The following is a 12724-nucleotide window of genomic DNA, read 5'->3' on the forward strand; positions in this document are numbered from 1 at the left end:
GAAGGGTGTGCCATTATATACGCATAACCACCTGATTAGTTGGCATATTATGATATCGTCCCGGACGCGGGATATATGGATAAATGGATCGGACCGTTCGTTCCGCAGCAACATATATAATGATGATATGATATATGGATTGGGCTGCACGTTCTGCAGCAATATAAAATATTTATGGATCGGGCTGCACGTTCCGCAGTACTATTATTTATATATGTATGAAAATGTTTTTTTTAAAAGAAAGCTAAGCATGCATGATATTCGCCTTAAGAGGAAATCAGATGTACAAGTTGTCCTTATCTCATGTTATGTTCTGTATCTCTTGTTATGTTGTTATTCATGCCTTATATACTCAGTACATTATTCGTACTGATGTCCTTTCTTGTGGACGTTGCGCTCATGCTCGCAAATAGGTAGGGAGACGGATTAGATCTGTAGGTGTTTTATCAATGGATGCTCAGAAGCACTCCACTTAGTTCGGAGCTGCAGTCTATTGGTATTGGTCTTTATGGTCACTTGCATTCTAAGTAGAGGCTCGTAGACATTTGTGTACAGTTAGACGTTTCATAACCCTACTGGTTCATACTGTTGTATAATATTTTAGTAAGCTTGTCAGCTGGTGATGATGGGCATAAGTGTTGAGGATTATATAGAGATGTGTCGTTATGTTCTAATATATGTCCTTACAGATTATGATATCCATGAGCTATCTTTATGGTCCACCCAGAAATGATTATGAGATGTATGCTTAGAGGTGCTCGGTATGTTAGCTACGGGTGCCCATCATGGCCCTCTAGTTGGGTCATGACAGTAGCTCACCCCAAGTCTCTGGTGGACATCCTCGGGATTTATCGCGGGGTCACAAAACACAACTTGAACCAACTTTGCACCCCAAAAGGGATGCAGCAAGAATAGTATGAGTACAACACTAGTACTCATAGATATCACAGGCTGACATGATTAGATAACGCATATATATAGAAAGGAATTAACAAGTAAAGCAGATAAGCATTCAAGTACATTCACTAAGAATGATCAAGAGCACCTCACAACAGTAATAATCATAATACTCTCAGTTTTCAAGCCTAGGTAAAAGCCTCTAATCCCCGAATCAATCAAGGCTCTAAGTACATACCTTACAAGCAAGCCACAACTCAAATATATCATCGACCAAGAATCCAAGAGATAATGATGCTATGCAATGTTATGAAGTTCAATGCAATGAAATGTAATGGTATGCCATGCAATGTAATACCCTCCTGGCCCCTCTCCAATCACGTACACATATGCGAAGGGAAATGCCTCAAGAGCATGACCCATGAGGGACCCACGAACTCCATGTACCCATACAGAAGATCATTGCCCATTGGGCCCAAACAGATGATCATTATTGCCATTCCACACATATTGTCCTTATTTCCATTGTAACTTTGCCATTGCCACTTTGGCCCACAAATATTGTCCTGGTTTTCATAGTAACCGTTTATGCATGAAAATGGATGATACGTAAATTCATGGAATCTACTCAACAAAGTCTCAAAATCATGGAACCAGTAATGAATATCATAAATGCCAAACTCAACAAGTCATCATTATGTAATCCCTCTCTTTCTATAAAGTAAGTGAGACGTCCGGGACAACAATTCAATCAGTAATTCATAACATATCAGCAAGCATTCCTTCCCTATTCATGAATCATAATGAAATTTCTAAAAACAATCACACAAACCCTAGCCACGATCTAAAAGCAAATATGGCGGCAAGCCCGCATAATAATTTATGATACCAACCTAATTGGAATTAACCTCCACACCTTCCCCAAAGTCCTATCAGTCTTTCTCCATCAATAACTATTATCTAAATATGTTTCTCTAATCGGAGTTTAAACATAAGTAATCTATAACCTATCTCAATGCCGAACAGGTGCCACGAACTATCCAACTCAATCCTTTCCCACTTGCATCACCTCCAAATATGCAAAGTCTAAAGGATAACTACTTATGTTAGGAATACGATACCTAAAAGGCTATACTTTTAATTTAACTTAATGAAACAAACTTAGAGAAAGACGCTAGGCCCGCAAGGGCAAAATCAAAAATTTATTCTCTAAACAAATTATCCATTGTTTAGGAAGTCATAAAACAAAGGTTTATAAGAATCTAACTCTAAATGGGCCTTCAATTCTAGTAATTTATAGAAGTCTCATTTTATGCCAAAAACCCATTAAATCAATCCTTTTGAAAGTCCATTTTGAAATTGAAATTCGAGTTGGAAGTAGTTTACTCTATCCTTACATAGCTAGTAACTTGGAATTCTTCCCCATTTTCAACTTAGGGAATAAAAGTCATGAAACCCCCCATCCTCAACATGATTCTAACATGATAATCTCTACTAATCTAAGATAAAATCGTAGTATAAAGATAGAAATCTTATCCCCAATAGTCATCCCTAAGAAACCCCTTAGAAATAGTATCATACTAAGCTCCGTAGGTCTAAAATGGGTTTAGAGTAAATGAGGTTCAATTTTGGGATACAAGCTTTTAATGCTTCTGATTTTCAGCGATCCCGCAGAAACGGACGGAGGCTCGCAAGTGCGGCCTTGCTTCTGTGGGGAAATCATTTGCAGATACGGAGAATATTAACCCCTTCCATAAAAATGGAGAAACCATCGTGCATACAACCTGTAGTTCGCAGGTGCAGTGCAACTGAAACACAAAGTAAGATTCTCCCTAATTCTAATCCAACCCATCTGAATAGTGCCATAAGTAAAATATCATCAAGTCCACTCGCAAACCCCTAAAAATCTCAGTAAACCTGTCATACCCAATTTTGAACCAAAAATCACCCGATCCTTGAAGGTGATTTACTAGAAACCAACAAATCTTCTGGAAATATAAAAATAGTCCACCAGGCTCTAATCGACCAATTCTGACTCGAAATGAATACACCAACAGTTACCCGAACTGACTCAAAATTTTTCAGAACCAATTACAGTCCTATCACACATCTGTGGCGACCAATTTGAATCATTTTCTTATGCATAAGCAATCAAGTCTATCACCCTCGACTCCAAAAGCTGAATCCTACCTAAGTCGCCAACTAGTAGCAAAAACCATACCTTAGGATCGCCATCTTCATGTTTATCAACTTTCACCCGATACGCAAATTTGACCGAACCCCATGAACTCTAAAAACATCAAATCCTCCTCGTTAGACAACTCTAGTTCATCCATTGAAGAGTGCTATGAAATTATCCATCTTGGTACAACGCAAGACAACTTTCCATAAATCTACATTCTAAAAGTTCAATACTACTCCCCAATTGCTAATCGGACTCAATAAACCATCAATTACATCATTAGATCAAAACCCCCAATTAGTATAAAACCCTAAGTTTCCATGACTTTGATTCTTGAAATAGAAGTAAGTTTCAAGCTTGGAACTAGTTTCCCAATGATTAAAAGGTACAAATCAACAAGGATTACCATTAAAACCCCACAAGTTTAGAGGAGAAACAATGATCAACACCCTAGGTTTATGAATCCCTCTTCTCCAATTTCACCTTAGAACTACCATGGATTCCATCATTAGTAACACATAAACATAAAAAAGGGTAAAAAGGGTAAAGGAACTTACCCTTATGAAGATTCAATCCCGATAGTTTAGGTCAAGAATTTAGTGAATGGACATAATGGTTTCAGAGTTGTATTAAAAAGAGAATTTTGATTCAGCGCTATCTGTTTCCACGGTAAATAGTCCGCTTACGCGCTCCCGCCTCAGCGGATAACCGTCCAATTAGGTGTACCTCATTAAAATACTCATGACTCGCATCTGCGGGCCAAGTTCTGCAGAGGCGCAATGTTTCTAGCTGAGGCGAGACCAGAAACAGCAAAGATCTGATTTCACCAGGTTACACCCAAAATCACGACATCCATTCGAGACCTCCTAGATATAAACCAGATATGCAGACATATGTAAAAAGGCACTAAACCCACCTGTGCCCTCGAAATTTCCAATGAAGGTCTATTTTATCGGGTCACCCCAAAACGGCCAAAACCAACTTTCCAACAAAGGGTTTGGAATGCTCCTGAATGCCTCGAGAATTGAACTGCATATCCCATCAAGTCATAATCCACCCTCCAGACCTCACGAATTTGATGGAATTCTTAAAAAGGGTCCGTTTACCCAAAAGTTAACTATTGGTCAAACCTTTTTTACTTTAAAGATCTAATTTCCACAGATCACATTTATAACTTGCTCGATGACCTCGTGAACCGTGTTACCCATCCCCGCAGGTTAGAAATCAAACTGGCAGGACTAGGGGAAAGACCAACGGGGGTAAAATGGGTCAAAATGCAATAACGACCCGGTACATTTCCTTCCTTCTCCGTTCGAGGATGAACGGTTATTTAATTGGTACCTGATATAACAAACCGTTTGATCATTATGTGCGTTTTATCCCTTTTCCCCTTGAACCTTCCCTTATCCCTGTTAGAGTGCTTTTGACCCACGGGAATGGGCGACACAGTTCTCGAGCTCATCGGGCGAGTCTTGGGAAGAATTGAGGAATTTAGAACATTAAAGTGAAAAATATGTGACCAAGAGTTGACTTTTTAGTAAATAGATCTTTTTTGAAATTTCGTCAATTCTATGACGTTTGGAGGGTCGATTTGGTTCGGTTCCCGAGGCATTCAGAAATGTTTTATACCCTTGGTTGGAAACTTAATTTTGTCCATTTGGGGGTTGACTGGGTTTAATTTGAAATTGAGGGATAGTATTGGACTTCCTAAGTGTTGATTAATCGATTTTTACTTGACATTCTTATTTTGCCCTTGTGGGCCTGATTTCCTCTGTAAAAATGGTTGTTTTCGATTCAAATAGTATTGTAGCATTATGGGTATCGTTAGTCTTCGTTTCTAATGTATATTATGTTGTTGAATAGACTTCAAACATTCAGAAGCTCTTCGAAAGGGCAAGGCTCATGTTGGATAGTTTCTGGCACCCGCTCGGCATTGAGGTAGGTTGCAGTTTACCTTCTGGATGGACTCCAATTAGTGAAGCATATGTAGGAGTTAGATATTGATGCGAAAAGCATTGTAGGCCTTCGGCTATGGTGTGGAGGTGAAATCCTATTAGGTTGGTTCTGTTATTGTTTTTGGGCTTGTCGCCTTATTATTATGATTGGCCTTGTCATCTTATTTGCTATGTTGTGTTTGTGTATGCATTTATCTCTCTCTTGTTATGTCACTTATCATCACCAAAAGGAAGGATAATGAGAATAGGCTTGAATTATGATGAGTGCTTATGATAAGACACGGATGAGATCTTGATTATGATTCGCTGCAGATTATGATATCATACATGACATACATTCTCATTTCATTCTAAGCATTGATATGAACTGTCACGTGATACTAATGATGATAACTAAGACAAAGGAACATCCGAGGTCTCTACCGGATTGTATAAAAGAGAGATGAGAATCTGTGATATGAGATTATTATCGGAGCGGAATATGTTATGATCGCTTTTTCTTGTCGAGACAAGGGTGTTCATGGACTTCGCGAGTCCCCTATGGGTCATAACTACGAGACGTGGAGATTTTCAACCGTAACATGTATGTACAGGTTTAAGATATTTGACCAGTGCATTGCATCGCATATGCATTCTCTCTTACATCCATTCTTCATTGTTGATTTTGTACATGGCATTTGATATTGAGTTTATTTTATGTTGATTTGGTTCGTAAATTTGCTTGATTGCTTACAGGTCTACTTACTGATTTCTTTCTTCATATATGTGAACTAATTGTTGTCGGCCTATGTTACCGACCGGTACATCGTGTTTGTACTGATACTACCTTGTTGTACTCTTTTCTGAGTGCAGAGTTTGCTACAGGATCCACTCAGCACCTCGTTAGTGATTCCCAAGGCTTTTTGTTTGAAATTTCAGGGTGAGCCATGTTCCAGATCCGCAACCCGAATTTTTTTTCTCTTTTATGGTCTGGAGAGGCTTACTTATCTTATAGTTTAGGGGCTTTAGCCGTCTTTGGTTTCATTGCTTGTTGTTTTTCTGGTTCAATAATACTGCTTATCCTAGTGAATTTTACGGACCTACTGGACCAGAAGCTTCTCAAGCTCAAGCACTTACTTTTCTAGTTAGAGACCAACGTCTTGGGGCTAACATGGGATCCGCTCAAGGACTTACTGGTTTAGGTAAATATCTAATGCATTCCCCAGATGGAGAAGTCATTTTTGGAGGAGAAACTATGCGTTTTTGGGATCTGCACGCTCCATAGTTAGGCCAAAAAAAGGAAAGAGAGGGATGAGGTTTCCCTCGGTTTTGGCATAGCGAGCCCCCAGTGGGAGGCTCGCATGACGGGCTATTAGCTCAGTGTTAGAGCGCGCCCCTGATAATTACGTTATTGTGCTTGGGCTGTGAGGGCTCTCAGCCATATGGATAGTTCAATGTGCTCATCGGCGCCTGATCATATTTGTCCTTCTGTTTCGAGACAGTATTTCAAACATTTATGTATTTGTTATATTTAGACTTATGTGGTTTTATAGTGGCTCTTGTACTTGACTTGACCAGATTCATGGGGTTTCATTTGTACTTCCACACTTTAGATATTTATGATATGATTTTGAGTCTGCTTATATTATTTAATCTTCCGCATGTTAATTATAGAAACGGTAGATTAAGGGAAGGGTTCGCCCACTAGGGGGGTTAGTGTGGGTGCCCGCTCGACCCACGAGTTGGGTCGTGACAACAAGTTCAATATCATAGGGTAAAGTCATATCACAATGAATTGTTGAGATAGTATTTAAGGATATTTTGTGAAATCTTTTTAATTAATCATTTGATCTACAAATGCGTTGTGTAGAATGATCCTTTTTATGTTGGAACAATGTTTGAGAAACTAAGGATCATAAATCCTACCATTAAGATTATTGCTTAGAACTTTACCTTGAACTACAAATTTCCACGTCAAGTGGGAGATAATCTCAACAACTAAATCATCAAGCAGGGATTGAACATTTCCATACTCACTAATATACTGTTGGGTTCTACCTTTTCTCATTCCCTTAATTCGTCATATAGTTTTTTTTTTCTAGTCTACCAAAAAGACATCAGCATATTTTACCCAAAATGAGTCACTGCTTATATTGGTGTTAAATCAACAAAAGTTTATCGGGGAAATCTCTGAAATGATTCGGAAGATCCTGATGAACAATCAATGAAGTAGATATTTTGATCTATAATGAATCGTACTCATTAAGAAATCAAAACAATTACTACACACACACACACACACACACACACACACACACACATATATATATATATATATATATATATATATATATATATATATATATATATATATATATATATTGTTCAAATAATTATATCCCGATTAAAAGTTTAAGTATGTTTAATGAACTATTTTGGGACATGTGTGTTGCACGCGTGCAACGCGCAACAAATAGTACATACGGTATAAGTCATATTAAAGATGCATTATAAATGTCATAAAAATTTAAAGTGGAAAAGTAAACTAAAATTACTTCAATTAAAAATACAGTAAATACTAATTTTATCAAAATCAAAGAGAATCAGACCCTTGCATGAGGCTAAAAGATCAGTGGCATGGAGTAAAGTCGTCTCACTATGGTGGTTGGGATAGGATTTAAGGAGATTTTGTGAAATTTTTTGAACAAATTATTTGATGTATAGATGAGTTTTGTAGAACGATCCTTTTGATATTGCAACACGGGTTGAGAAAATTTAGGATAAGAAATCCTACCATTAAGATTCTTGTTAGAGTTTACCTTGAACTATAAATTTCAAGTCAAGCAGGAGATGATCTCCACTACTAAGACATCATGCAGGGAATAAGACATTTCCATACTCACTAATATACTATTGAGTTCGTTCGCTCTATTGTCTTTTCTAAATCATCATGCAGGGAATAAGATATTTGCATACTCACTAATATATTGTTGAGTTCATTTGCTCTATTGTCTTTTCTCATGCCCTTAATTCTTTTATTCTTTTTTTCTAGTCTACAAAGGAAGACATCAAATGTTTTACGTAAAATGAGTCAATGTTTATATTGGTGATAAATTATAAAACTTTATCGGAAAAATCTCTAAAGTAACTCGGAAGATCTTCATGAATAATCAATGAAATAGATATTTAAACCTATAATGAGTCTTACCCATTAAGAAATATGTAATGAACCGTTCGATCATTATGCGTGTTTCGGCCATTTAACCTTGTTGACCCAATTCTCGAGGTTATAGGATGATTCAAGCGAAGACTGGATGAATTGAAACCTTTAAGTGGAACCATCTGACTAATAGTTGACTTTTGGGTAGACGGACCTTTTCAAAATTTCATCGATTTCATGAGGTTCGGAGGGTCATTTATGACTTGGTGGGATGGCTGGGTCGGTTCTCGAGGCTTTCGGGTGCGTTTTAAGTACTTGGTTGGAATATTTTGGATTGACCGAGTTAACGTGACCTCTGTTGGGAATTCCAATTTCACGAATAGATTCGTAGCATGTTTTCGCTTGTGTCTGCATGTATGGTTTGTATCCGAGAGGATGGTTTGTATCTGAGAGGTCTCGGATGGTTGTTGAGGTTTTGGGTTGAGACTTGGTGAAACCAGAATTTCGCGGTTTACTGGTAACTCGCCTCGGCGGTGGCTCTTTATCCCCGTGGACTCGCCCCGGCGGAAATTTACACCCAATAGGCTTTGGTCCGCAAGAGCAGATGATGATGCAATTAATAAAATCATGCCACAGCAGACAAGAGTTTGCTGAGAGGGGATCGCTGCAGCGGGAATGGTCTGCCCCAGCACACAACACTGAACCAGAATTATTACTTATTCCCAAATTAGATGTCATTAGTCCATTCACCCAAAAACCTAAGTCTAAGGAGCATTAAGGACGATTTCTTGAGATCTTGTGGTGAAATCATCTTAGGGTAATTCCTAAACCTTAATCTTGCATTATCTTTCCTTTACTAGTGTTCATGATGGGAAATGGTTAGTGTGGTGCCATCACAACGGCATTTGGGTTGTGATAAGTTGGTATCAGAGCCCTAGGTTCACCGATGTCACTGTACAATAACAGGTCTAGTAGAGTCTGATGGATTGGCACGGAGACATCTATAATTATCTTCGAGAGACTATGGTACCTTAAGAAAATTCAATTCTTTCTTTCCTTCGTGCTACTTGATTCAAATTAGGATCTAGTTGGTTCAAACTGGTATCTGGCCTCTCCTTCTATTCTCTCACAAATGGTGAGGACTCGTGCTAGTACAACAGTTGATGAGGTACCAGTGCCGACCGCTGGGGCTGCAGCATGTGGTAGAGATCAAACTAGAGGCCCTGGTCACGGCAGATGCAGAGAGGCTGCATCCGCTAGGGGTGGGGATCTCGTGGCTGGTCAGGCCTATGCTAGATCAGTCTCTCCCGAGCCACCGGTGAGTCATCATGATGAGGAGGCAGAGTTGGGACCAACACCAATTCAGCCTGATATTATAGCTACTCCAGTGTTGTCTAATGCTTTGGTTTGTGTGCTGAACCTACTTGAGGGTTTGACTCAAGCAAGTGTGTTATTGGCTATATACCAGATGGTCAGAGAGTGAGGTTAGATGAGCAGATTCCTAAGAGGTTTCGTGCTCCAAAGGCACAACCTGGTGCGGCTGTGGCTCCATATATGGATGTGATTTCGAGGCCTGGTATCTTCTCTAGACCAGTGGCAGGCCCAGTGATGACCGGTGAGGATCATGATCTGTTTTAAGGTTCAGCAAGTTGCAGCCACCAGTCTTCTATGGAACTCTGCAGGAGGATGCTGATGAGTTTATATGGGGACGTAGAGAGGCATGGGATTGAGTTTGTGAACTTTCCATTATTGGGTGTTTCCAAGTTATAGTGGAGAGTGTATGTGGAGTATAGACCAGTTGGGTTGCCTTCGTCAACATGGACTTAATTTTACCAGTTCTTTTTGGAGAAGTACGTTTTGCGTATTTTGAGAGATAGGAGGTGTGACGAGTTTAGTCACATTGAGCAGAGAGGTTCTTCAGTTGTTGAGTATAAGGCTTATTTTTACTTTTTGTCCAGATATGCTCTACAGTTGTAACCTACCGAGGAGAAGAGAGTTGAAGTTATCAGCTCTTCAGCTAATAGCCACAGGGCTTTAATCATATGTCACTACAGATAAGTCAGTGAGACATGATAGCTTTGGTAAGATTGATGATAAAAGGGCCCGTAAGGGCGGCAGCCTCAGTGGTTCATTCTCTAGAGGGCAGGGCCAGTATGGGCAGAGTTCCAAGATTTATTCCGGTTGCCCTATTCAGTCAGCTATGTAGACATCTGTTAGAGGGTCTTCAGGGCCCAGACAATATTCTTCAGGGCAGCTACTGGGGTCGTATTCTAGATTCTCTGATCGTGGTGGGTATTCGGATTCTTCAGCTTCTATTCAGTCGCCTGTGCTAGATCGTGTATGTTTTGTGTTTGGAGAGCCGAGGCACTTTAAAATGAAGTGTTCCTGCCTCAGATATAGTGGTCAAGGTACTCTGCATCAGACTCCCAGGGCTCTAGTTTCTTCTGCTAGAGGAGGTGGATCATATGGTAGAGGTAGTGCACAGCCTTGGCGGGGTGGCCACACATCTGGTAGGGGTGGCACCCAGCCTGGTAGATAGGGTCTCAGCCAGAAAGAGGTAGACATCCGCCCGGTAGGGGAGGAGCTCAGTCGGGTCAAAGTAGTCGTGGAGGTTCGTATGCTAGTGGCAGAGGGGTTCACTGCTATGCTTTTCCTGGCAGGCCGAGGCTTCCGATACGGTTATCACATGTAATATCTCAGTCTGTCACTGGGCGCCTTCAATGTCATTCAACTCGGGTTCTACTTTCTCTTATGTGTCTACTTATTTCTCTATGGGTTTGGATGTGATTTGTGATCTACTTGACGAGCCTATCCATGTATCTACTCCGGTTGGAGATTGATGTGGTAGATCGAGTCTATTGGTCATGTACGGTTACATTTATAGGTTATGGTACGTGGGTAGATTTAGTGATTCTTGACATGGTAGATTTCGATGTTATATTGGGTATGAGTTGGTTGTCTCCCTATCATGTTATCTAGGACTGTCACGCTAAGACAGTCACACTAGCTATGTCGAGTATTCCTTGACTTGAGTGGAAGGGTACTTCTAAACCTTCCCCGAAGAAGATCATTTCATTCCTTCAAGCCAGGAAGTTAGTGGATAGAGGATGTTTGGCCTACTTGGCCCATATTCATGACACCAGTGCTGACACTCTGTCACTTGAGTCTGTTCCTGTGGTGAGCAAGTTCGTAGAGGTGTTCCTTATGGACTTGCTTGGTGTGTCACCTGACTGTGATATTAATTTCTATATTGATGTGGAGCTGGGGTCTCACCCCATTTCTATTCTGCTATATCGAATGGCGCCGGCTGAGTTGTGAGAGTGGAAGGAACTGTTGCTGGACCTTCTTAGCAAAGGATTCAATTGACCGAGCGTCTCCTCTTGGGGAGCTCCAGTGTTTTTTTTTAAGAAGAAGGATTGATCGATGCAGATGTGTATTGATTACCGGTGTTGAACAAGATCACCATTCGAAATATATATCCTATTCCCCGCATTGATGATCTGTTTGATAAGCTTCAGGGAGTTTCTGTGCTTTCTAATATTGATTTGAGGTTGAGTTATCACCAATTGAAGATCCGGGCCAAGGATATTCCCAAGACGGACTTTAGGACTCGTTATGGTCATTACGAGTTCCTTGTTATGTCATTTGGGCTTACCAATGCCTAGCAACTTTTATGGACTTGATGAATGGCATTTTCAAGCCATAGTTGGATTCTTTTTTCCTAGTCTTCATTGATGATATTTTGGTATATTCACGCAACAAAGAGGATTATGAGAAGCACTTGAGGATTGGTCTTGGTTTGTTGAGGGAAAAGAAGCTCTACGCTAAGTTTTCTAAGTGTGAGTTTTTGCTTGACTCAGTAGCATTCTTGGGAATGTTGTGTCTAAGGACGAGATTATGGTATATCCTAAGAAGATTGAGGCAGTTCCAGATTGGCCTAGGCCCACTTCAGTGCCTGAGATCAGGAGTTTCGTGGGTCTTGCCAGTTATTGTCGTTGGTTTGTGAAGGGTTTTTCTTTGATAACTTCACATTTGGCTCATCTTACTTAGAAGAATATGCCCTTTCAGCGGTCCGATGAGTGTGAAGAGATCTTTCAAAAGCTCAAGGCCTTGTTGACTTCCGCTCCTATTCTATTTCTACCAGTTGAGCGGAAGGATTTTACCGGGTACTGTGATGCGTCATGTATAGGCTTGGGCTCTGTTCTGATGCATGATGGTAAGGTAATTTCCTATGCTTCAAGGCAATTGCAGGTTCAAAAGAAGAACTACCCCACCCATGATTTGGAGTTGGCGGTAGTAGTTTTTGCTTTGAAGCTTTGGAGGCAATATTTGTATAGGGTCTATTGTGAGGTCTTCACTGATCACCGTAGCCTTCAGCATGTGTTAAGCTAGAGAGATTTGAACTTCAGACAGCGTAGGTGGATGGAGTTGCTTAAGGATTATGATTTGACTATTTGTATCATCCGGGCAAGGCCAATGTGGTGGAGGATGCCTTCAGCCGAAAGGCTGTGAGTATGGGTAGTTTAGCCTGATTGGTATTTGAGGAGAGGC

The sequence above is a fragment of the Lycium barbarum genome, chromosome 7 (assembly GCF_019175385.1).
Source record: "Lycium barbarum isolate Lr01 chromosome 7, ASM1917538v2, whole genome shotgun sequence".
Taxonomy (NCBI): domain Eukaryota; kingdom Viridiplantae; phylum Streptophyta; class Magnoliopsida; order Solanales; family Solanaceae; genus Lycium; species Lycium barbarum.